Source organism: Tursiops truncatus, chromosome 10 (genome assembly GCF_011762595.2).
Source record: "Tursiops truncatus isolate mTurTru1 chromosome 10, mTurTru1.mat.Y, whole genome shotgun sequence".
NCBI classification, from domain to species: domain Eukaryota; kingdom Metazoa; phylum Chordata; class Mammalia; order Artiodactyla; family Delphinidae; genus Tursiops; species Tursiops truncatus.
This window is the reverse complement of record NC_047043.1, coordinates 63,375,530-63,401,960: the sequence shown is the minus strand read 5'-3', so window position 1 is coordinate 63,401,960 and position 26,431 is coordinate 63,375,530. Positions and strand designations below refer to the sequence as shown.

The 26,431-nt window shown below is 45.8% G+C and overlaps 1 long non-coding RNA gene and 1 pseudogene across 13 annotated transcripts in view; both read right to left on the bottom strand.

Annotated features, from left to right (window-relative positions):
- LOC117313922 (uncharacterized) overlaps positions 1-20,401 on the bottom strand; it is a 100,890-nt gene extending 80,489 nt beyond the window's left edge. For all 13 annotated transcript variants that reach the window (XR_012324010.1, XR_004528535.2, XR_012324013.1 and 10 more), the window contains exons 1-2: positions 20,258-20,401; positions 5,420-5,504 (exon numbers count right to left, since the gene is read on the bottom strand). This is a non-coding gene — a long non-coding RNA (uncharacterized lncRNA). The remainder of the gene's footprint in view (positions 1-5,419; positions 5,505-20,257) is intronic.
- Positions 20,402-21,808: 1,407 nt separating this feature from the next.
- LOC117313767 (antibacterial peptide PMAP-37-like) lies at positions 21,809-23,706 on the bottom strand (annotated as a pseudogene).
- Between the last annotated feature and the right edge of the window lie 2,725 nt (positions 23,707-26,431).

Genomic DNA, 26,431 nt, shown 5'->3' with positions numbered 1-26,431 from the left:
ACAAGGTAAAAACAAGACCAAATTAGTTTGGCCAGCTGAAAGCAAATTTAAATGGGTGACTCTTCACTGAGACAGATGGAGAAACTAGGTCAGAAGCCAAATGGAGTGAAATTGGGCCATTTCAAACCGAGGAAAACAGTTCGTAACAGATCCAAGCAGACAAAAATAAATCAGAACTAATTAATTCATAGCTATGCCAAATAGAGAAAATTCTTGAAAAAGCTTCTGACAGAAATTTATGTGCAAGTCTGAAAACAGGACTCTTAAGAATGCAGGAATATCCAGAATAATTTTGTATTTACCATCCTAGACAAATAATCTGTTTCAGGTTTTAAATAAATGAAGAAAAATATGATTATAATATCAAATAACCTATAAAACACAAAACGGACAGATTTAATTACACTATAAGCTTTTTTAACTTCTAGGACACAGAGAGGCCTCTCTTATTACCTTCCTCTCCTCCTTGCTCTCTGTGCTCTGATCACGCCGGCCTCCTTCCTTTCCTATCTCGGGGTCTCAGCACTGGTTGTTCCCCAGCACAGAAGAGTCTCCCACTACATCCACATATCTAACTTCCTTACCTCCTTCAAGCCTTTACTCACACCCATCTCCTCACAGAGGCCTACCCTGATCACCCACCCCTGCCTCTACACCCCGGCACCCTGGATCCCCCTTATTCTGCTCTACTTATATTTGTATATATTATACATATTTTAAAACTATGTAGAGCTTATTATCCTCTAACATACATAATTTACTTATATATGCTATTTATTGTATATGTCACTATACTAGAATGACCAAAAAAATGCTTTATTGTTTTATTCAGAGATGTGTTCTAACAGCTTAGAACATTGGCTGGCTATATGGTCAATAAATATATGAATGGAAAAATTAAGGAAAGAGAACATACCCTCACCCAACAGGACTAGATTCCTGAAATTCTCCAGCATCACTTCTTTGTATAGGTTCCTCTGCTCAAGGCTCAGTCTCTTCCACTCTGCCTCAGTGAAAATCACAACCACACCCTCGAATTTCACTGGTCCCTAAATCAACCAACAAATTCATACTCATCAAGTCACCAACAATTTTCACATGGAGAATGGAACTGGCTGTCCTGAAGAATCTCACTACATAAGTAATGGATCTGAGGGTTTGCAGGGTTGGGCATTACTCCACACTTGGTTTGGTGTTATAACATGCAGAAAGCAGGACTAATCTATAAGACACACTCCTTGCCCTAAAACACTTACATTTTAATTGGGAAAATTATTTTTGAATCAATGAGAAAACATTAAAGCAGAGTTCAGGAGTATGAATGTGACAACTTATAATGGATGAAATTCGAATGGAGGGTAGAAGACAAGCTATAGAAGTAAGGAAAGGCAGCACAGAGGCAGGGCTTATACTGGGCATTAAGAAATGATGAAGATTAGAGAAAAAATAAGAGGCAGCTCGGACTATAGAGAAAAATGTGAGTGCCTCATGCCAGGTCTAGAATGAGTATTTGTTAACACTGATTAAAATATATTTCTCTGAACAAAAGGAGATAGTGCTGAGGCACGCCAAGCTTTATCAAAGGATTCAAACTGTATTCCTTCAGCCTGCTGGTTAATTGCCAAATTATCGGCCGCTCTGAAGGCTTACGCCTAAGAGCATTCATCAGGAGTAGACAGTTGCTGCCTGAACCAGTCATGTGTGTGGGTTCTGAGAGGTGCCTCTATGTGTGGGGTCTGGGTGAGATGGGGAGCGCAGGCAAGGAGGCAAGGTGGGGCACTGTAGTGAACCAGCCTGGTCAAGACCTACTATGGGACTTCCCTGGTGCTGCAGTGGTTAAGAATCCACCTGCCAATGCAGGGGATATGGGTTTGAGCCCTGGTCCGCAAAGATCTCACATGCCGTGGAGCAACTAAGCCCTTGCACCACAACGACTGAGCCTGTGCTCTAGAGCCGGTGAGCCACAACTACCGAGCCCGCATGCTGCAACTACTGAAGCCCTCGCGCCTAGAGCCCATGCTCCACAACAAGAGAAGCCCACGCACCGCAACAAAGAGTAGCCCCCACTCACTGCAGCTAGAGAAAGCCCACGGGCAGCAACGAAGACACAACGCAGCCAAACGTAAATAAATAAATAAATGTATTTTTTTTAAAAAAAGACTTAACTATGTACTGAACATCTGGCCAGCTTAATAAAGGTCACTGGGTGTGTGCGTGCGCACACACACACACACACACACACGCACACTCACACACAGATTTCTCTGCTTGAGAAAAGTGATTTATAAGATCCCTATCACTGTATATATTTTGACATTGCCTTTTGTAAAGCCCTCCAACCTCTCGCTCAATGTGTAGGGCAATATTTGAATACATAAAATGGTTGGCAGGGAGGATGGCAAGTAGTGGTTCCTGAGAATGGTATTTCCAGTTAAATGAAGTTTAACCTTAACCTATGGAAAAATTTTTAAGGAACATATTTACATTTTATGAAACTACATCGCAAGATCATCACTGTAAGAATGATATTACAGTCTTTATTTCAGAGAAAGAACACTGAGGCCCAGAGAACTTCTCCAAATGACAAGAAAACAACAGGACTGGAAAACAGTCCTTCACGGTTCCAGAGCCCTTATTCTCTTCACTGCAAGCTGCTTTTTCTTCCGTCATGCACCAGTTTTCTCTCACCTCTTTATTTCTTCCAAGTCTCAGAAACCTTGCTTCAACTTTCTGCATACTAGAACCATACCACATGCTTTCTCATCAGGTCTCTTCTTATTAGAATAGGTATATTCAGAGACATTTTCTCTCTTTAGTTATGCCTAAAAGGTGGTGTTGCCCTCAAGTCTCATGGTAGTCACCAAATTACTTACTTCTATTGAATTCAAGCATTATTTAATCCATTACCATCTGCTGCAACCTCTGGGTTGTCTGTGTCACTACTGCCTTGCCCTAGATTTTTAACTACCAAGCTCCTTCAGTCTGTGGAATTGAGGGACATGTGTACATCATTCTCAGCTATCTTTGATCACCCTGAATGCCTATTTTCTGACTTGCTTCCTCCTATTCTCAGGTCTATTTCAGTCTTCTATCTAGCCCACCTTCTAAGTGGTTTTTCACACCCTAGGAGTTGGCGATGTATACTCCAGGTTCTACAACTAAACTAATTAAGCTTCTGTCACATCAAAGACCACAGTTGGAGGGCTGAGGTGGTGGACTGAGCCACAAGGTTACCAAGCCAGAGCTTCTAGGCAGTCTTGCTTCAGAGCTAGGTTCTAAAATAGATTTAAAATCCAATACACAGAAGTGGCAAAAGGAGTAAAGAATAATAATGATGCTGAATTGAGAGTGGGAAACTAGGTATAAATACAGAAATCACTGGGTGTGTGGGTTTGGGGAGGGATGTCAAATACACACCCTGACAGCCCAGGCAGTCAGGCTTTGTATAGTGTAGGAGGGAAGACATATGTCTAGACAACAAGCTGGGACCCACAATTAGGCAGTCAAGACCTATGGGGGGAATGGCGTGGGGGCCCTCTCAAGCTTTCCATGACCAGCTTCTTCTAGCATATTCTGGTCCTCATATTCTTAATAATCTTTCCCCTATTCTTCTTACATCAGGTCTCACACTTTCTCTTGCTCACACCTTGTGTCTTTCATGTTCCAGCAACTTCTCCATTTCTTTCTTGCTTTCTCTTCTCCCTCCACTTCCCTCACTTAAGCATAAGACTGGCTCAGCTAGAAGGAAAGCCAGGATTTTTGCACAATGGATGTGTTAAGAACCCAACCTGCAGAACCAAATGCCACAAATCCAAATCCCAGCTCCATTACTTTATAAAATATGTAACCTTGGGTAACTTACATAATCGCTCTGTCTTAGTTTCTACATCTATAAAATGGGTTTGATAATGACATCTATTTTCAGGGTTGTTGGATTAAAGGAATTAGTAAGTGCTTAGATCAATGCCTGACATGAAGTAAATATTTGTTATTACTATTTATTATAATTAAGCAGTATAATGTTTTATATTTAAGTGAGAACTGACTTTAAAGATAAATAATTTTTGGTTCTCAAAAAGTAATCAAACACTCCAGCCAGGGCAATAAGGCAAGAAAAGGAAATAAGAGCATAGACATTTGGTAAGGAAGAAACAGAACTGTCCCTATTTGCAGATAACATGGTTGTCTATGTAGAAAATCCAAAATAATCTACAAAATAGATCACAGAATTAATAAATGAGTCCATGAGGGCCACAAGATACAAGATGACCACACGAAAGTCAATCACATTCCTATATACTAGCAATGACCACATGGAAACAAATTAAAAACATAATGCCATTTGCAATCACTTCAAAAAAATGAGATAGCTAAAACATAAATCTAACAAAATTTGTACAGAGTCTTTATGGTGATGAAAGAAAGCAAAGATCTAACTAAATGGAGAGACACACCATGTTCACGGTTTGCAAGACTTGACACAGTGAAGATGTCAATTCTCCCCAAAATCACCTATAGATTTAAAACAATTCCTATCAAAATCTCAAGATTTTTTGTAGATACAGACAAGCTTATTCTACAGTTTATATGATAAGGCAAAGGAAGCAGAAGAACAAAGTGAGAGAGTCACTATACCTGATATTAAAATTATTACTTACTATTTGGTCACTACAATAACCAAAACAGCATAATATTGGTGGAAGAATAGACACAAATCAATGAAAGAGTACTGAGAACCCAGAAAGAAGCCAACATGAGTACATCAAATTGATTTTTGATGACGGTGCAAAAGCAATTCAATAGAGGAAGAAGAGTCTTTTCAACAAATTGTGCTGGAACAACTGGACATCCATGGGTAAAAAAATTAACATCAACCTAAAACCTCATACTTTATACAAAAAATTATTCAAAATGGATATTAGATTTAAATGTAAAACTATAAAACTTTTAGAAGAAAATATAAAAGAACACCTTCAAGACCTAGGGCTAGGCAGAGTTCTTAGTCATGACACCAAAACCATGATCCATAAAGAAAAAATACATAAACTGGACTTCATCAAAATTAAAACTTTTGTACCACAAAAGACTTCCACACCTCTTCCAGAAAACAGAAGCAGGGGAGCCCTTCCTGACTCATCTATGAGGTCAGCATTATCCTAATACCAGAAAAGACATTAGAATACCCCAAATCAGACAAAGACATTAGAAAGGAAAACCACAGATCAGTATATCTCATGAATACTGACACAAAAACCCCCAACAAAATACAAGTGAATCAAACCCAAAAATGTATAAGAAGAACTATACACCACAACCAGGGGGGACTTATTATAGGTTTGCAAAGCTGGTTCAACACTTGAAAAGCAATCAATGTAACTCACCTTAAAAACAGGCTAAAGAAACAAAATCAGGGACTTACCTGGTGGTCCAGCGGTTAAGACTCTGCGCTTCCACTGCAGGAGGCACGGGTTCGATCCCTGGTCAAGGAACTAAGATCCCACATGCTGTGTGGTGCAGCCAAAGGGAAAAAAAAAAACAGGAGGGTTTGGCTGGTGAAGCAAGGATTTTTTTTTAGAGGGGTGAAACTATTCTGCATAATACTGTAATGGTGGATACATGGCACTATGCACTTATCAAAACCCCAGAACCTTACAGCACAAAGTATAAACCTTAATGTGTGTAAATTTTAAAAATTCATTTAGGAGGTCAGGGGATCCCAGGATGGAATGAAGAATGTGAAAAAAATGTATTACAAATATGTGAAATAACCTCCCTAAAGGTGGTGGAGAAAAAAGGAGCTAATCTAAGTAGCTTACTTTGGAAATGAGTGGCGTCTGTAGACAAAAGGAACTATATATAAATAAGTACTATATGCTAATTGATAAAGTTGTTTTCCACAGGGGCACAGGTAAACAATTCTGAAGTCACTATACTTATAAACTGGAATTGAAAAATTAAGTGAATGGATGGTGAATAGTGGAAGTCAGGTTTCTCACTGTTGGTGGGAGGTTATAAATAAGCAAGGTGAGGAGGCTAGAATGATCCATGTGGTAATGGATTTGAGCTGGAGGCATCAGAACAAACTCATCTTTAGCTTAATATAATTACATAAAGAAATATTTATAAACGAGTATATACAGAGATTAGTATACACAATCACATTTCTTTTCTCTGTCAGCCGAGAGGGCCTGGAATCAATGACACTCCAGTAGCAAAGGGCGCACCTAGCATACAGATCTTGGTTTCTAATATCATTCTCCAATGAAAGGAGCAACGGCTGATCTGAGGACTGGAGCAGGACATAAACAAAATGAGCCTGGAGCATACTGTAGAGCCAGAAAGTAAGGAAGTACTTAAAAAAGGCAAAAAACCACAATAATGGGAGTACGTCAAAGGGACACAAGAACCAACTAAAGAGCTCCTGAAACAATATGAGCAACAAAATAAAGTGATACTGGGTTATAACCCAAAGTATAAAATACATAACCATGACTCATACTGATATAAATAAATGAATAAATCAAATAAATAAATAAATGGAGGAGAATAGACAAATTTCCCATGCAGAACAATTCCAAACAATTTATGTAGTTACTCGACCCTCCAAGAGGTAGACTGTACCCACGCTTCAAGTGGGCTCTGCATAGTGACTTCCTTCCAGAGTATAAGTTATGGGGAAGGCAGGGTAGTAACTTTACAGTGTAGAAACCTGACAACCCTCCTTCTGCCAAATGATCAAGGTTAACATTAACAGTGGTAAGTAATGCTGATACTATCTACCATTGGCATGATGTGATAAGAAGAGTATTTCACCTCTGTGGTGTTCCTCCCAGAAAACTGTATCTCAGTCTAATAGAAAAAACATCAAGTCTCACCCATACCTGATTTCAATGATAAATAGATGAGAATTTGGACTTGGAGTATGCTGGAATGGGTTAAAACTTTTGGGGCTGTTGGATTGGGGTAAATGTATTTTGCATGCTAGAAGGATGTGAATGGGGGGGACGAGGATGGAATGTTATGGACTGAACTGCATCCCCCCAAAATTCATAGGTTGAAGTCTAACCCTCAATGTGACTCCATTTGAAGACACGGCCTTTCGGGAGATAGTTAAAGTTAAATTAGGTCATAAAGTTATGGAGTCCTTATAAACAGAGGAAGAGATGCCAGGAATGTGCATGTGAACAGAGGAAAGGCCATGTGAGGACACACAGTGAGAAGGCAGCCATCTGCAAGCCAGGAAGAAAGTTCTCACTAGAAACCAACCCTGCTGGCACCTTAATCTTGGACTTCCAGCCTCCAAAACTATGAGAAAATAAATGTCTGTTGTTTAAGTCACCCAATCTGTGATATTCAGGTATGACAGCTGAAGAATACTAAAACAGTATCTCTTACTCAAAGTGACGCCTAAAATAATGAGGATTTGTACCTACTTTCTCTGGTTACAGGAACGCTGGATGTTTATTTTTGTAATAATAAATGTCCCAAATGTAAAAAAAAAAAAAAAAATTGGACAAATCCTAATTAAAGGACAATCTATAAAATATCTGATCTAAACACCTCCTTGGAGACATGACAACCAATGTAGTACGATAGCCTGAATGGGATATTGGAACAGAAAGAGGACATTAGGTAAAAACTAAGGAAATCTGAATAAAGTATGGACTTAGTTAATAACAACATAAAAATTGGTTTATTAATTGTGACAAGAATACCATACTAATGTAAGATGTTAATAACAGAGAAAACTAGATGTGGGATATATGGGAATTCTTTTTATATACTACCCTTGCAATTTTTCTGTAAATCTGAAACTATTTTTAAATTAAATTTTTATTTTAAAAAACCTTAAAAAATAGTGTCATTCCAATACACTAACATCAAAACAAAAATGAAATACTGAGAGATAAATTTAACAAAATATGTGCCGGACATGTACATCAAAAACTGTAAGATTCCTAAGATAAAGATCTGTATAAGTGAAGATATACTGTGTTGATGGACCAGAACACTCAATAATGTTAAGATGTTAGTTCTCTCCCATACTGATGTAAAAATTCAAAGCCATTCTAATCAAAATCTCATTGTAGGGTTTCCCTGGTGGCACAGTGGTTAAGAATCCGCCTGCCAATGCAGGGCACATGGGTTCGAGCCCTGGTCTGGGAAGATCCCACATGCCGCGGAGCAACTAAGCCTTTGCACCACAACTACTGAGCCTGTGCTCTAGAGCCTGCGAGCCACAACTACTGAGCCCACGTGCCACAACTACTGAAGCCCGCGTGCCTAGAGCCCGTGCTCCGCAACAAGGGAAGACAACGCAATGAGAAGCCTGCACACCGCAACAAAGAGTAGCCCCTACTCGTCGCAACTAGAGAAAGCCCGCGCGCAGCAACCAAGACCCAACGCAGCCAAAAATAAATAAATAAATTTATATTAAAAAATAATCTCACTGGGGGCTTCCCCGGTGGCGCAGTGGTTGGGAATCTGCCTGCCAATGCAGGGGACGCCGGTTCGTGCCCCGGGTCTGGGAGGATCCCACATGCCGCGAAGCGGCTGGGCCCGTGAGCCATGGCCGCTGAGCCTGCGCGTCCAGAGCCTGTGCTCGGCAGCGGGAGAGGCCACAACAGTGAGAGGCCCGCGTACCGCAAAAAATAAATAAATAAATAATAATAATAATAATCTCACTGTAGAAACTGATAAGCTGATTCTAATATTTAAATGAAAATGCAAAGGACCTAGATTATACAAAGCAATCTCAATAAAGTGTTGGGGAGGCAGCAGAAATAAGGCAGTTACTTCCTTGTTAGAAAGTGATTTGCTCCCAAGTCACTCTCATCTCTGACAATCAAGGTTGGTATCTGTGGTCCTAGGGCGTGGAAACTGACCATCGCTAATGCAAAATTCCCTGAGGAAAATACCAGTGATGTAGCTGCTATGTTTTCTGTCCTGTATCCTTTCACGAAGCTACCTAGACTTAATGCAGAGTTAAAATGCATTGTGTACCATTAATTTGATTGTCAATCCAAAACCTAAGACCATTCTTTGTGGCTGTGCATTGTTTTAACAGCTACGGGCTAACACTTAGTCATGTCTTTCCCTGAACTATTTTGTTTTAACTGTCTTCATCATAATTACCAGGTGTCATTATTTCCTATTTCTATGCATTATTTCCCAAAGACTACTGGCTCTTTGAGAATAAGGACAGTGTACTTACATTCTGTTTGGCTAGTTCACAGCATTTTACACAGTCCTGTACCCAAGAATTAGTAAATTATACTTTTGGTGTAGAAAAGAAGACGGGATCAGGGGAGCAAGGGTGGGATGAAGCATCAGAACAAGAAGGTGAATTCTCCATGTTCTTTTTATCATTGAATAGTTTTCTAGGACGAAAAAAAGTCAAGAAGGCCTCACAGAAAACTCATGGCTTTGAGAGTCAGAGCAATCTGAGTTCAATTTAGGTGTTCATGTGTGATTATAAGAAAGTCACGAAATCCCTCTGAACCAGACGTCTCCCAAAGGGGGACACTCTTTACCTCATAAAGTTGTTTTAAGGATAAACACAGGACTGAAATTATGGATGAAACAGTACCATGTCTTAAATTTGCTTTAAAATAATCCAGTAAGGTTGGAGATGAAACAAAACTGGCCATGAGGGCTTCCCTGGTGGCACAGTGGTTGAGGGTCTGCCTGCCCATGCAGGGGACGCGGGTTCGTGCCCCGGTCCGGGAGGATCCCACATGCCGCGGAGCGGCTAGGCCCATGAGCCATGGCCGCTGAGCCTGCGCGTCCGGAGCCTGTGCTCCGCAACGGGAGAGGCCGCAGCGGTGGGAGGCCCGCGTACCACAAAAAAATAAAAAAATAAAAATAAAACTGGCCATGAGTTGATAGTTACTGAAGTAAGTTGATGGATACATAAGGGTTCATTAACTCTTTTCTTCTACTTTTAGATATGCTTGAAAATTTCAGTAATAGTTAAAAAGAAGTCCAGTGTATAAGACCAGACTATGAGATACTATTAAGGTAATATAATTATTTGTGTGAACTCTGATGACGGGAACTTTAATAGTGCATTTTAGGACTTTAATAACCCCACGTTTTTATTAAAAGTTACCCTTATGTTTTAGAATGCCCTAAATTCTTCATATTAAACTTAGTTATGTTTTTCTATAAGCTCAAAAAGTTAAAAAAAAACTAAATGCAGAAATCATTTTAAAGTGCCTAGCACAACGGCAAACACAGGCATGAATGCTATCTGATGAACGTTGATGGCCACCTCAGTGTTCATCTCTGCCTCCCTCCCCAAGAAAGAGAGATGCGCTGAATCTCTGAGAAATAAGCTAGCATTTCAGAGAAGAGAAAGGTGGCCCCAACTCACCAGATATCTAGGCTTCTCCTCTTTACCAAGTCTGGCAGAGTCCTTAAAAGACAGAACTGGGGGAAGAAACAGCAGCCTTGAGAACCCAGGCCTATCAGGATTATTCCTGAGAACCCTTCTGAGTCTCAGCTGTGGCCACTTGTGCCTTCTCACCTGAACCAGAAGTCTCAGCCCCTCCTTATCCCATCCAGGACCTCAGCTCCTCTCACCTCTCACCATAACGCCTGAGTTAACCTCTACGGTCTACACCCCTTCCCTGTTTACTTATGTTTTTAAAGAAATACTGATCTTAATTAAATATAATAAGGTAAATTCTAAGTACCCATCATCTTTCCACCCTAAAAACCAGCAAAACTGTTCCGACAAGGCATAGTTTTTTTTCCCATACTTGTTACATGGCTCCAGTTACCCCCCCCAAAAAAAAGTTTATGAAAATTTTATACACAGAAATATAAATGTGATTTAAGAAAAATGAATTTTTAAAATTTCAACGTTTTTCCTTACTTTATATACAAGAGCACTAGTAAAGAGTAGAAGGTATTAAAGACCACTACAACAGCATTTCTAAAATACAGCTTGCCTTACTCCCCTTAAAAACAAATTACCTTGGTGGCGCAGTGGTTAAGAATCCACCTGCCAATGCAAGGGACACGGGTTCAAGTTCTGGTCCGGGAAGATCCCACATGCCATGGAGCAACTAAGCCTGTGCGCCACAACTACTGAGCCTGTGCTCTAAAGCCCGCGAGCCACAACTACTGACCCTGTGTGCCACAACTACTGAACCTGTGTGCCACAACTACTGAAGCCCACATGCCTAGAGCCTGTGCTCTGCAGCAAGAAAAGCCACTGCAATGAGAAGCCCGTGCACCACTATGAAGAGTAGCCCCTGCTCGCTGAAGAGCAGCCCCCACTCGCCGCAACTAGAGAAAGCCTGCAGACAGCAACAAAGACCCAACACAGCCAAAAAAAATTAAAAAATTTATTAAAAAAAACAAATTACCATGGAATTTTAAAAGGCAAGGCTTTAACATCTTGGGTGCCTGAAACTAACACAACATTGTAAACCAACTATACTCAAATAAAAAAGAAAAAAAAAAAAACACCACCACCACACACACACACGAAACCATCTTGGGTGGAAGCTTAAGCTTTCCCTGCCATCTCTTCAATGAGAGGAAATAAAAAGAACATGTTTCTGATCCCTGCGGAAGGCATCACTAAAGGAGGGTCTTAGCAGTAGCCCTAAGCTTCCTCCTTGACACCCCCCACATCAGTGAGAAAGAGAGGGAGATACTGATAAGGCATACCTGTCTACAAGATATATGGAAGCTTATAATTTGACCCACTCCTTCTTGGGCTCCTCAGAGGGTTACAGTGTGGTTAGTTGGAGGGATTTAGCCAAGGGTGGCCTTGTCCTCGGTATTGGGGAAAAAAAAAGGCCCTCAAAGTGATGATGACGTCAGCTCTGTTGAAATAATCACCATCTGGGGAAACACTCTAAATGGACCCCAACAACAACCCTGGCTTCTGTACTAAGCTGAGGAGAATGTGTCAGATGATTCAAGAAAGACATTTACACAATACAGCCTCCTACATGCCTTAGAAAACCAGCATTCTGTCCCGTAAAATGTCCCAAATCTACACGTTCATCCAGAACTGCACATCTCTGTGAAAAATGAAGCAGTTTAAAATTAAAAAATAAAACTATAGTGTTGTTTGATAAGGATCTTGGGCAATTTGTCAAGTCACAACCATAGTTAGCACTGTGGTTTGAGTGACTTAGCTACTGTTTTTCTGACATGGCCTTCCTATAAGCAACGAGGTTCCTGAAGATAAATACAAGAGAGGAAAAAAAAAATCCAGTAATCTTACTATTGCAAGTTCTAAAGTTTTAGAAGAAAAAAATGAGTACCACATTTGACCACTCCCAGTGGCTAGATCTGAGCAGCACACAAGGAGGTGGCTCCTCAGTCTGCTCAGAGCCTCCCCCTGCCAGAGACAGGGTGGCTCTGATCCCACTAAGCCGGTGGGAAAACTGAGGTACACAGAGTAGCCTCACACAGCTGAGTTGAGCCTCACACAGTTGAGGATCCCTCAACTGACTCTTAGGTGTCATCCTCTCTCCCCATCATGAGACCACTGAGCGGCAAGAGGTGTTGGATGACAGGCACAGTCCAGGACTTCACCAGCAGGTGCCTCTGTCCATGTTGGACACTCTGCACAGCATTCAAGGAAGTCAAAGATCCTTTCTAGCTCAGTGTACTACAAAATATCTTTGCCATTCGTGACAACAGGGAAAATCATTCTCCTTTTAAAGTTCAACATGGTGGTTACTGTCTCTACTTTCTTCAATTTTACTGTCCTTCAATTGAACTGGACCTGGCACGTTGGGCAGAGGTAGAGCCCATCCTCAAAGAGTGGACAGAAGGAGACAGAGAAGCCCCTACCACAGGACAAAGAGCTAAGTGCTGGACCAGGGGTTGGCAAACATGCACAGAACTAATCTGGTCTACTGCCTGTTTTTATACCATTCATGAGCTAAGAAAAGTGTTTATATTTTTAAACGGCTGAAAAAGTAAAAAACAGAATATTATCACATGGCACATGAAAATCATATGTAATTCAAATTTCAAGGTCCACAAATAAAGTTTTATTGGAACATAGCAATGTCCATTCATTTACCTATTTGGCTGCTTTTATACAACAGGAGAGTTGAGTAATTGCTACAGAAACCATGAAGCCCACAAGGCCTAAAATATTTACCATCCGGCCCTTTACATAAAAAGTTTGCCAAGCCCTATTCTAGACTGCACTTGTTTGTTATATCCAAAGTTATTTGCTTTGGACTCTGGTCTTCTCCCGAGGTCTTTGCCATTATTGTAGCAATTTGACTTTTGGCATTCAGATGGCAGGCAGTTGTCAGAAATGGCAGCTGTGCGTCTTCAGGTCCTGTTTTCCTTTTTTTTGATTCCATGTTTCACTGCCTGCACAACCCACCTTCAGTTTACCAGCTAGTCAGTTGTTGGTTTGGAGGTCAATCAGCTTGAAGCCCCTATGGGCCCATTCCAACATGGACTCTGGTTGATCTCCAGCTCTTCAAGACTGCTGAGAAGGGCCTGCCAATTCATACCCTGGTTTTTTCCAAGGCCTGGTACATGGCCTTCCTATAAGCAACCAGGTTCCTGAAGGTAGCCAGGTTAAAGTACTGGCTGAGTAGTCTCAGGGCCACCTGCTTGCTCAGAGACACCTCAGAGAACTCACCATCACCAAAACACTGGACCCAGGTCAGGCCAGAAATGACCTGGTGCTTGAAGGCAGCCTTCCAGAACACCACCATGACAAGCCACCAGGGAAAACCCTTGCATTTTCCCAGATGAAGACCTGTCCTGATCCCTCACTGCCCTTAAGTCTCTGTCCTCTGCAACTTCCTTCAGGGTCTCTAGGCTCTCCTATGGGATATCCTGGGCACAGGGAATTGCTTCTTTGGGGTCCCACATCTTCCATTAGGTCTGGGGTATGGTAGCGGCTAGCAGGGGACTACCATACCAGGCCTGCCCTAGATACTGCCCATTGCCTCAAGGACTTGGTAGTTGAATACTTGACAGGAAAGACATCCACAGGACTCATATCTGCCAGACTTGAGCGGGGCACTGGGGAGGAACTATGCCTCTCCCAGTTGGAGACACAGTCACTATTTCAGGTTTGACAGCTAGGCTTTCAGATGGAATCCTGGTTCCACAAAAGAGTTTTGGCATCACTGGAGTGTCAGAGCCAATCCCATCTTCCCCTTCAATACCTCAGTGCCCATCCGCTCCTGCCTATAACTTAAGAGGTCTAGACACCTTCCCTCTTAGACAGTCATGAACTTGATCTGCAGCCGCCACTGGTCTCTGGGGTGCCAGTGGTCTCTAGGACTAGGGCAAGGGAGCATCTTTGGCAATGGAGTACCGGTTGCTATAGGCCCTATGGGTGATGCGGAACTCTTTTCTTCCCACTGGTATTCTCCCCTCTGCTGAACTGTGTAGTGTCTCCTTTCATCGACTCCTTAAGTCCAGGGGTTCAACTCTGGCCACTTCGAAAGAGTAAAGTTTGGCCCTGCTGAGAACTTGGCTCAAGCACAGCTTCCCAGCCAGGTGCTAGGCATTCAATGCCTTGGCTTCCAAACTTCCCTGGCACTGATACCAAAATTACATTTACTTGGATCCCTTTATCAGGGGTCCCCAAGATCACCCCCCCCCATTCACTCACTAGAAGGACTCTAAGGATTCAACACAGTTGTAGTCACAGTTAGGGTTTATAACAGCAAAAAAGATATGCAACAGGATCAGCAAGGGAAAATGACACAGGCAGAGTCTGGAGAAATCCATGCACATGCTTCCTCATGCTCTCTCCCTCCCATAAGGGGACAAAGTGAGTTTCCAACAGTGAAAAATTCAGTAACGTATGTGCAGTGTTTCTACTCAGGGAAGGCCACTAAAGCCTCAGGTGCCCAAGGTTTTTATTGGGGGTAAGTCATGTAGGCACCCTCTGCTGAGAAGCTATAAAAATTCCAGACTCCCAGAAGGAAGGCAGGTGTCAAAGTACAGTGAACTATACCTGTTAGTTAGGGAATAGGTCAAGTGCCAAGTTCCCAGATGCCAGCAAAGGGCCAATCTTGCAAGCAGGCCTTCTAAATATAGCAGCCTCAATCCTACACTGTTAAATCTTTCCACACATTCTCTTAACCCTTGTACCACCTGCTGGACACAGCTCACTGACTCACCTGTTAGTCTATCAAGGGAAGCTCTGAGCATCCACCACACAGGCTGTAGCTATGTAGCCCACAGGCTGCTGCTTTGGCTACAAGGAAGTATCACGGGCCTGATCAGAGAGGGGGAGCCACCTCCTCCAGCTCCGCTTCCACAAGCACCACCCCCTGCCCCCCTGGAAAATCACAAATGGGAACAACATACCTTAATGGGGGATCCCCAAAGTCCCCCAAAACTTGAGACCCTCAGCCCCACAATATCCATACCTGCCTTGGTGTGAGTGCCAGAGAGGGAAAGGCCCCTACTGGAGCCACACAGCAGCCAGAGGCTCCCCTCCATCAGCAGTGCCCAGCTACAAAGCCACCTGAGCACTGTGGCTCCCGCCAGTTACCTCACTCAGGACCACTTGGCACAGCCTCCCTCCCTTCTTCCCATCACACTTTGGCCTTTGTCAGCCATCTTTAAGGAACAGGAGAGGAGGAGAGGGGAGGGGAAGATATCAGGTCCTCAGCTAGCAGCCCAAGGTCTAGATTATCAGGTTGCTGCTAGCACCAAATAGCTCAGCCACTTTGGATAAGCCCCATGATTAGCATACTATTTCTTTTAAGGCAGAGACTTCAACAACCCCCACTACTCCCACGTCTCCAACTCTTCATGGTAGCGGCAGGTAATACCATGGCCATGACGGAACAGTACCTGGGCTTCTATTCTCAGACCCTGTGCAGGGCATGCAATGCCCAGCTTCTGGCTCCGCTGGTCTAGGTTCCAGCTGTAGTCAATTCCCTGTGCTCTAAGGAGTTTCTACAATACTGAGTTGTTTTTTGTTTTTTTTTGCGGTACGCGGGCCTCTCTCCGCTGTGGCCTCTCCCGTTGCGGAGCACAGGCTCCAGACGCGCAGGCTCAGCGGCCATGGCTCACGGGCCCAGCCGCTCTGCGGCACGTGGGATCCTCCCAGACCGGGGCACGAACCCGTGTCCCCTACATCGGCAGGCGGACTCTCAACCACTGTGCCACCAGGGAAGCCCAATACTGAGTTTTGAACCAAGTCCCATCAGTTAGGTAGAACCGCAGGCCCTACAGTGTCTTCTGGGAAGCTGTCTATCTTCCATTTCAGTATCTGTAAGGCATATGACCCCATCAGAAGTTTGCATTATCTGTCTCACCACAAACCTGAGTCAAAGACCTCCAGCAACATGGCCCAGAGAAAGGCAAGCAGTGTTAGGGAACTGCTGTTACAGAACCTGTAGTGCTGCAGACTCCTTGACTAGAGTCTCAGTCCACTGCTGACTACTGTCACTTTGTGACCACTCAGGTTCTCCTGCTCCAGTAAGCCTTGACTCATACTCCAATGTCACAGGCAGAGGTGTAACTCCCTCTTATGTCCAACCTGGGTCTCTTCTCAATCACACCACACTACATGTTTACATTTATGTTTCTCCATCTATCTCCCTTCTAGAATGTGAGTTTATTCAGGAGATCAAATAGGATATGCAGGTAGATGAAGAGTCATACCATGTTTCTGGACAAGGTGAATTATACTGCAAACCAATCAATTCCTTCCAAATTAAATAAACTCAATGCAACACCAGTCGGAATCACAACAGAGATTTTTTTATGGCTCTAGACAAGATAATTCTAAAATTCCTTTAAAGAAAATATATAAGAATAGTCAAGAAAATTATGAAAATAAAAGACTAAGAAGACTTGTCTTCTAAAATATGACAACACACTATCAAGCCATAGTAAAGTGCTTTAGCATTAGTGCAGCGATAGAGTAATGAAACAGAATAGAAAGAAGGGGATGCATACATTGAACTCTTTTCAATATGACTATTTATTTATTTATTTATTTAGGCCTCATCACGTGGCATGCAGGATCTTCGTTCCCTGACCAGGGATCAAACCCATGACCCCTGCAGTGGAAGCAGAGTCTTAACCACTGGACCGCCAGGAAAGTTCTTCAATATGACTTTTTAGGAGAGAGGAAACTCTGACCCTGAGACTATGCCAATTTGTTCTCACCAATCTATAAAAGCTGGAACAGAAAGAAGAAAGCCCCCAGATATAACTTCATGTTCTTACAGTCTTTTTCCGACTTATCCTATTTTCTCCAGGACTCCTCCAGCTACCTGTCCCTGACAGTGCTTAATACAATTCTTCAGACATTTTTGTAATCCTAGCAATTAGGGTAAATTCCTCAGACTGGATTGTGCTATTCCCAAGTATTTGCTTTCCTTCTCTGCAAGAGTTACACTTCCCCACCCACTGATATCAGGCACATACAAGTGACTTGCCTCACCAGTGAAGTGTGAGTGCAAATGACATGTCTCTCTTCTAAACAGCAACTTTAAGAGCCACCGTGTGGTTTCATCTCTCTTGCTCTTCTCCCTCTGTCACAGTGCTCCTTGCCCACATAGGGTCTGCCCTTTCACCCTTGGTCATGGATCGAAAGGACACGAAGTAGAGCCAAAGCTAACCCAAGAGCCGAAGCTAACCCACTAAGGGTTAGATAGGATTCCAGTTAGACTGCTGTTGTTAGACTGCCATTGAGATTTGAGGTCATTTATTACTTCAGCATAACTTATCCTACACAGCTCTTCTCCTTCCAGAACTACCACTAGCAGTAGCTAACACTGATTAAGCAGGTACCACTTACCAGGCACCGTGCTAAGTCCACTGCTTCATTAATCTTCATGACAAAGCCATGATGTAAATACTGCTGCTACCTCTATCTCACAAAAGAGGGAACCAAGAACTGGGAGGTCAGGTCACTTGCTCACAAGACTGTATCACTCCCAAGTGGCAGTGCCAAGCCTAGTATCTAAGCTTCTGGTTTCAGAGCAGCTTCACTTATCACTGCTTCAATAAATGCCTATCGAGCCAATGACTGAATGAAAATGCAGAGTGACCAGACGTCTAGAATTCACACTGAAAAAGCCAGACTTTTCAGACTGACATGGAGAAAAGGATCACTATCTGACTGATAAGCTAGGTTATGCTCTGGCAACAAGTGACCTCCAAAAATCTAAGTGCCTAAAAGCAATTAAGGTTTTTCCCCCCCTCCCTCATGATACAGGTCAATCACAGATTGGTCATATCTACAATTCAGACTGCAGAGTAAGAAGGATGGAAGAATGAATGGATGGATAGATGGATGGGTGGGTGGGTGGGTGGGTGGAAGAAAGGGCAATCTAATCATAGTATGTGGCAAATATGGCATCTCAACTCAGTGAGGAAACAGTGCCTCTTTAATAATTGGTGGGAGCAAACTACCATCTACATGGCAGTTCAGTATCTATTAAAAGTGTAAACATGGCTTCTAAAACCAAACCATTAGAATCTTCTTCACCTTGGCAGAAAAGAAAACATGAGTCTCAGGAGACATTTGGTTGTGAGAGATGCATCCTCCTCCAATCTCATGCTCTCAAATCACCATCATGTCCTTACTTTTCTCTCTACAGCACAACCCACCCCAGGAAGGCTCATGGTGGCTAGGGAAAAGGGGCTGAAAAAGCCATTCTGCAGGAACCTCCAACAGAAACATGCAATGTGGTAGATACAGACCCCTCAGACAAGACAGGGTAAGAATGCCCTCCAGACACATCAGCTCCTCTAGGAAGCCTTCCCCAAGAGGCTATGAAGTCTCTACCAGATGCAAAAATATCCCTTCTCACAGGGCAGCGCTATCCAAGAGCAATATGAGAGCTACAGTGCCAACCAAACATGTAATTTAAAATTTCCTGGACTTCCATGGCAGTCCAGTGGGTAAGACTCCACGCTTCCACTGCAGGGAGCATGGGTTCGATCCCTGGTCGGGGACCTAAGATTCCGCATTGCCCTGCCGTGCGGCCAAAAAACAAAAAACAAAAAACTCCCTAGAAGCCTTCTCAAATAGTTTTTTAAAAGGTGAAATTAGGGATTTCCCTGGTGGCACAGTGGTTAAGAATCCACCTGCCAGTGCAGGGTACACGGGTTTGATCCGGGAAGATCCCACATGCAGCGGAGCAACTAAGCCCGTACGCCACAACTACCGAGCCTGCACTCTAGGGTCCGTGAGCCACAGCTACTGAGCACGCGCGCCTAGAGCCCGTGCTCCGCAACAAGAGAAGCCACCGCAATGAGAAGCCTGCGCACCGCAATGAAGAGTAACCCCCTCTCCGCAACTAGAGAAAGCCCCGGCGCGCAGCAGTGAAGACCCAACGACAGCCAAAAATAAATAAATAAATCTTTTTAAAAATAAAAAGTGAAATTACCTTTAATAACATTTAACCCAACATATCTAAGATATTATCATTTCAACACATAGTGTTAAAAAGTTATCATAGTTTATACTTTTTTCCCAACCATCTCTCTCTTTTTAAAAAATATTTATTTATTTTATTTACTTATTTAGGCTGCGCCAGATCTGCGCGGGATCTTGGTTGCGGCATCTTTAGTCGCGGCATACAGACTTCTTAGGCGCCGCATGCATGTGGGTTCTAGTTCCCCGACCAGGGATCCAACCCGGGTCCCCTGCATTGGGAGCGGAGTCTTACCCACTGGACCACCAGGGAAATCCCCCCAACCATCTCTTGGAAATCAGGTGTGCATTTGACACTTACAGTACATCTCAAAAAGACGTTAAATTTTCAAGGATTAAAGGGAAGTATAGTCTCAGCAAAACAATAACCTTGTGTCTGATGGAAAAATGTTTTAGACTTCTTCATTATTCAGATAGATATTAATTAACTGGAAGTAAAATTAAGAAGGCAGTTCATCAGTAGCATTAGCCACACCTGAAGCGTTCAATAGTCACTGGCAACCAACGGCTGCCGGAGTGGAGAGCGCAAACGGGACCCCCGCAGCGGAAGTCGAGGCGGGGAGATTTGGAGAGGTAGCTGCAAACCACGAGGACAGGGTACTGGACACCAAGGGAGGAAACCCCGCCCCAACCACAAAGAAGGCGAGCAGTCGGGAGGGGTGAGCTGCACAGCCCACAGCGCGCACCCTCCATCTCCACACCTCCTGAAGGACCAGCCTCAGCCTCGGATACCGCCCACGCCAGCCCGGCGCCTGAGGTCGGAGAGCCGGGGGGAGACGGGGAGCGCGGTCACCCTCTTCTCGCCCTAGCACTTCGCCAGCTCGCCCGACTCACCGTCCACTGCCAAGCTGGAATTGCTCCCGCGAGGTCCACATCTGCGCCTGGGTAGGCAAAGCGGCAATAACAGTACCACCGTCGGCGTGCAGTCGCTAAGCGATCTCACAGCCCGCCCCTGGCCACGGGCGGTGCAGAGGGAAGGATGTGCATCTGCAGGAAGTGCGTCACGGCGCAGCGCGTGGCCTGCCGGGAAGCGTAGTTTCGGAACAGAACGCGACCCCCACGGGTCGGAGAAAGACTGTATTCTCGCGTTAACCTGCTGATTTCTCCTCCGCACGTTTTCTTGTTTCCATGCTCTTAAACATTCTATAAATGTTTAAGCAAAACGTAGTCTTGTTTCCATGCTCTTAAACATTCTATAAATAGCCTTATAACGTATCTACTAGCTAATTTTGCACAATTTCTTTAATGATATACGGTAATCCGTTCATTTTTGTTCACAGCTGTATGGTATCTATTGTAAAATTAGACCAGTATTCCAATTGGTTGTTATCCTGTGTGTCTCCTTGCACACCCATGGAGAGTTTCTCTAGGGCAGCGGTTCACAAACTTTTTGCTGCAATAATCCTTTTACACTCTTAAAAAGTAGTTTTTTCCAGTTCCATTGAGATATTGCTGACATACAGCACTGTATAAGTTTAAGGTGTACAGCATAACGATTTGACTTACATATATTGTGAAATGATTACCACAATGTTTCATTAACATCCATCATCTCATATAGATACGAAAAGAAAAAAAAATGTTTTTTTTTACTTGTGATGAGAACTCTTAGGATCTACTCTCTTGACAACTTTCAACTATACCACAGCAGTGTTACTATAGTCATCATTACATCCCTGTACTTTTGTATCTTATAACTGAAAGTTTGTACTTTTTACAACCTTCATCCAATCTCCACCCATACTCTAACCACAAATCTGATCCCTCTTTCAATGAGTGTGGTTGCTTTTTGTTTGAACGGCATTGAGGAACGGCCACAGTGATGTGTTCAATACCAGAGGAAAAGCCATGAGGGGCACACTTTTCCAGAGTTACGACTGTCAAGAGGAAGCAAAACGTTATGGGTATTGTAACTGTAGGCTTAGCCCTGAGACTGAACTGCGTCTCTGTGAGTGTTTAACAAATGCCTGGCCCCTCCGGACTGTCACCTCCATGTGAGCAGGGACAGCATCCCCACCAGCACTGCACACAGAGCAGTTCTCATTAAGTCCCTACTGGGCGTTGGAGGAGGAGGGCAGAGGTGTATGAAGGGCACGAGAGGGACCCGAGAATGGAGATGCTGTGCTGGACCTCTTGGCCCTGTTACCTCTCCCCATGCCCTCCTGGAAGGAACAGCTGCCTCACCCATCTCTGTATTGACAGGAGTGATCCTCTCTCTCTCTCTCTCTCTCACACACACACACACCCAAGAGGACTCTCAGAGTTAAGGACTTGGTCCTGGTAAGATGAAGGAGGGGAGATAAGTGAATTTGAATGTGGAGGAAATTGTTTTCAGAAGAATTTATTTTTCAGAGTCCAAAAGTCTGAGCCAGGATAAGCTGATTCTTAGCAGTATTCACTGGGCTGAAATATCCCAAAGATATCTTTGATTCTCTGACCAAATCTCTCAGTCTTTTTGCCTATCTTCTCCCACCTCTCTGGAGGAAGTCACCCAGCCATCGAAATAGCCCCACAGTCCGAATCTGTGAACCAGGAGGAAACAGGCTTCTTTTGGGGATTGGTTCAAGATTAACACAGGACCACACCCCACCTGAACACCCCCATTCCTGGGCCACTGCAGGAAACTTGGAGCCCTAATCAACTTCCAGTGTGACACTTGGAGCAGGTGGTTGAATACCTATACACACAGACAGATGAGAAAACTGGGGGCCACAGATGGCAAGGGGTTTCCCAGGGTCACAAGCCCATCCCAACAAAGCTGGACTGGAGCAGGGGCTGAAATGAAAGCCCATGACTTGAGTCAATGCCTCTTAAACTTCAGCACAGTCAGAATCCCCTGGAGCCCTTGTGAAAATGCAAATGGCTGGGCCCCAGCCCAGAGTCTGATTCAGGAGGTCTGAGTGGGGCCTGGGAATCTGCCTTTCTGTCAAGTTCCCGGGTGGGACCCCACTTAGAGAACCACTGCTCTAAGGGATGGCAGAGCCAGTCCTGGAGGCCTGGGGCTCGGGTGAGGGAGGGACCAGGGTTGGGGGGCCTTTCTTTGCCCTCGAAGGGGCAGCAGGTAATTGGTCCAAAGGATGTTCCACAACCCAACCCATTATCAGCTCCATAACACAGAAGGGGCCACTCACCTCATTAGAGTTTATGACAAATTGGTCCTTGGACTGGTCCAGGGTGACTGTCCCCACACACTGTTTCACCAGCTGGAAGGGGAGGCTCGAGGTCAAACTGGAACCCCCCGGGCCATCACCTCCCAAACTCAGCCTACGGACTGGAAATCTTGCCCGAAGCCCCGTATTAGGCTCCCTGGGAAGCATCCACCAGTGCCCCCAGCCCCCAGCCTCACCCCATTCTCCTTGAAGTCACACTGGCTCCAGGGGCTGCTGGGTCGTCCTGGGGCACACGGTCTCCTTCACTGTGAAGCTCACAGGCTTCAGGGAGTCTGGGTCCTCATCCTGGTCAAGGATCAAAGTGGGGAGACTGGGCTGAGGTTCATGCTTCCTTCTCTGATCTGTCTCCCTGCCCCCACCTACATGGCAGCCTCTCCAGCCCCTCCTGTGTGCCTGGCCCTGGGCTTGGTGCTGGGTGCACAGGGGAAGGGGACAGAGCCCACTCCTGGGCTTGTGGGCACACAGAGAACAGCACAAGACCAGCTCTGATGAGACCACCTGAACCTCTGAGGGGCTGAGGGAAGTCAGGGGTCGCCTGCAGGGAGAGACCTTATCACTGGCACCTCCAAGCTGAGCAGAGTCGTTCCCTGGTAGCGGGACACCGAGTTAAGAGGGGACTTAAAGCAGGGAAGTCACATGGCAGAGCCAGTGACCCCCCTCTATCCCTGGAGCTCCCAGAGAACCTTAGGCCCAAAAGGGGTGTACAGGGTGCCTGTTCCAACAGTAGAGATGCTAAGGCAGGAAGCCTCATGCTGGGAGGGGACCCAGCTCTGGGAAGGTTTCCTGGAAGAGGTGGGAGCCCACCTAGAGGGAGAAGTCCCTTCCTGACAGGAGGTACAGCCTGAGCAAAGGGGATGACAGTGTGGCCAACACTAGTGGGAGACAGGCCCCCTCCCCAGAGTCCTCCTGACTCACGGTCTTGGGAGGCAGGTCCAGCTCCAGGAGGCGGTAGAGATTAGCTTCTGAGGACCGCTCGTTGAGCTGATCCAAAGCACGAATCACGGCCTCGTTGTAGCTGAGGGTCTGGGCGCTGGCCGAGGGCACCACTACTCCCAGCAGCAGTAGCCACAGTGACCACCGCCCCAGGGCGAGGCTGGCCCTCTGGGTCTCCATGGTCCCCAAGTTGGCCTCCTCCCAGCACGCAGGACCCTCCTTTATGCTCAACCTGGGTCTGATGCAAAGGCTCAACCAGGAGCCTTCCTGACCTGCCCCATCCCTGGCTACCTTCCAGGGTGTTCACCGGGCTTTCTTCAGCCCGTGCGTTACCTCACAGGATTGCTGGGCAGTGGGAGCGGGAAGCCTCCTGTGGAAGGTGAAGAAATGGTTTCTCCATCTCCCTGACAACGTCTTGGCCTCTCCTGGGGCCCATGGGGAGTGTCAAAGGCAGGGTTGCTCAAGAACGTTGAGTCCTCCAGGAGAGGGAAGACCCGGCTGTGTCTTACGTCCCCTCGGCCTCCACACTCTGGCCTCCTCAGGAATAGGGTAAAGGAGTGATTCAACAGCAACCTCCAAGTTCAGGCACTGCCTTGAACCCAGTAGGAACTCAGTTAAGCTTTGATGAATGGAGGAGAGTACGAACCACATCTAGAGCCTTATCCATCCAGCAGTCCATAGGCAGACAGTCAAGCCCTCACCATCTTGTTCTCTGGGCCCAGCCCTCAGCCAGTGAGCTCTGTCTGCCCCCTCTCCTGGATTCTTCTCCACTGCTTTCTCAGTCTAAAAATGTCCTGTCCCCGGTCCCTGACAAACACGACCTATTGTCCTGGCCCCTCTCCAAAAGGAGCCTGAGAAAGGGTCATCTACACCACTGACAACACTTCTTTGCAGGCTCACATTCAAGGCCATGGCAGGCTGACCAGCCCTCACTGGATCCAGAGGCCCCTCTCGAGCCTTGTCTTTATCTCCACAGGCACTGGAGACACTCTGTGTTCTGAAACTGCCCCCTGCCCGATTGTCCCCTGCTGCCACTCTCCTGGGTGCCCTCCTGCCTCCCCCGTGGCTCCTGCTCGGTCTCCTCCAAGGACCCTCCTCCTAAGAGGCAGGGCTGGCACAGGTGCATCCGGGCTGCTTCTCCTCCCAGTCCTCACACATTCCTGGGGACACCCCTTCTCAAGATACCAGTTATCAGGGACACACATCACTGGTCTGTATCTCTGAGCTCAAGACTCCCATGAGTGCCCCTGGTTGTCCGCACTGAGCTGTTGGCTGCCGTTGGCTGGGTGCCGCCGCAGGAGCCCTGAGCTGAAAGCCTGGGAGCCCCACCTGCTCCTTCTTCCTCCTGAGGACACTCCCTCTGGCCTCCCACCAGCCCAGCCCAGCTCCTACCACCGTCTTCTTTCCTCTCAAGTGTAGCCACAGCCTCCACACTCCACCTTCTCTGGTTCCAGGCTCTCCCCAGACCACTGTCCGCCCTCCACACCATTGTCTAGGGGCTCAGGCCAAGCACTGATTGGGCCATTTCCCCCGCTGCCTTGAGGCAGGGGCATCGGGGTCTGGGTCTTGATGCTCCCTGCTGTCCTCAGCCCCTGCCCTGCAGGCCTCAGGTGTCAGGCTGCCCCATCCACCGCAACCACTCAGACAGTGCTGAACCCCCTGCTCTTCTCCATCTCTGCGCCTGGTCCCTCTGCTTGCCCTGCCCTTCCGCCTGGGGAAGGCTTCAGGGACCTTCAAGCACACAAGGCATCTCCTCTTCTTGTCTGCCATAGCCCTCAGGAAGTCTCTTCTGATTTAACCCCAAGTAACTCCATGTCCAGTGCTCTGGTTGAGTCACCAGGCCGGGATGGCCAGTGCTCGGGGGTGGAGGGAGCACAACTGGGAGAGATAATGAGCCAAAGTGTTAGAGGGGCCCAGAGGCCATGAAGCAAATTCTGATCCAGTCTTCCATGGAATGGCCATGTGACTGAAGGCCTGTGGACTCTTGGCAATTGGCTGGGGCACTTCGGAAGGTGGCAACCGGGAAGGATGGTGCTGGTTGCGCACTCAGCCTTGGAGAAGGAAGGAGAGGTGGGCTTCTGTGCAACCTGGTTTCACAGTCCAGGTGTTGCCCCAGTGGCCTGTTGGTCAAGCTGTGTACTTTCCCCATGTCAAAGGAGGAAAAGAAGGTGATCACAGTAGCAAATAATTGGCAATACACATGGTTACTGCTGTCTGGTAACCCTGAAATTGTCGCTGTGCTCTCTTGCCTCTGCACCTTTGTATGTGTTCATTCTTCAGACTGAAGTCCCCTTTCTCGTCCTTCCCTGAATCCTTAGGAGGGTCCCCTGCCAGGTTCTCAGGCAGCACCTCCTATGGTGGGGGGAGAGCCTTCCCTTCCTCCAGCATCTGGCTTTCCTGGTTTAGTCCTCACAGCCTGTCAGAGCGGAGGTCTTCTCAGGAAAGACACAACAGCCCTTGTCCCAGGCACGTTGCCCCTGACTCCACTTCTGGTCCTTGAGAAATCCTCATGCAACCTTCACCCCAACGAACTCAGGTATGAGCCCTGATCTTGCATCTCCTCTCTCCTTTGCTCCTCCCAGCCATCCTTCCTGTCCATGAGACTCATGGCCATTGTACCTGTAGGCTTAGCCCTGAGTCTGGACTGCATCTCTGTGAGTGTTTAACAAGATGCCTGGCCCCTCCTGGACTGTCACCTCCATGTGAGCAGGGACAGCATCCCCACCAGCACTGCACACAGAGCAGGTCTCCTTAAGTTCTTACTGGGTGTTGGAGGAGGAGGGCAGAGGCGTGTGAAGGGCACAGGAGGGACCCGAGAATGGAGACGCTGTGCTGGACCTCTTGGCCCTGGCCCCTCCCCATGCCCTCCTGGAAGGAACAGCTGCCTCACCCATCTCTCTGTTTC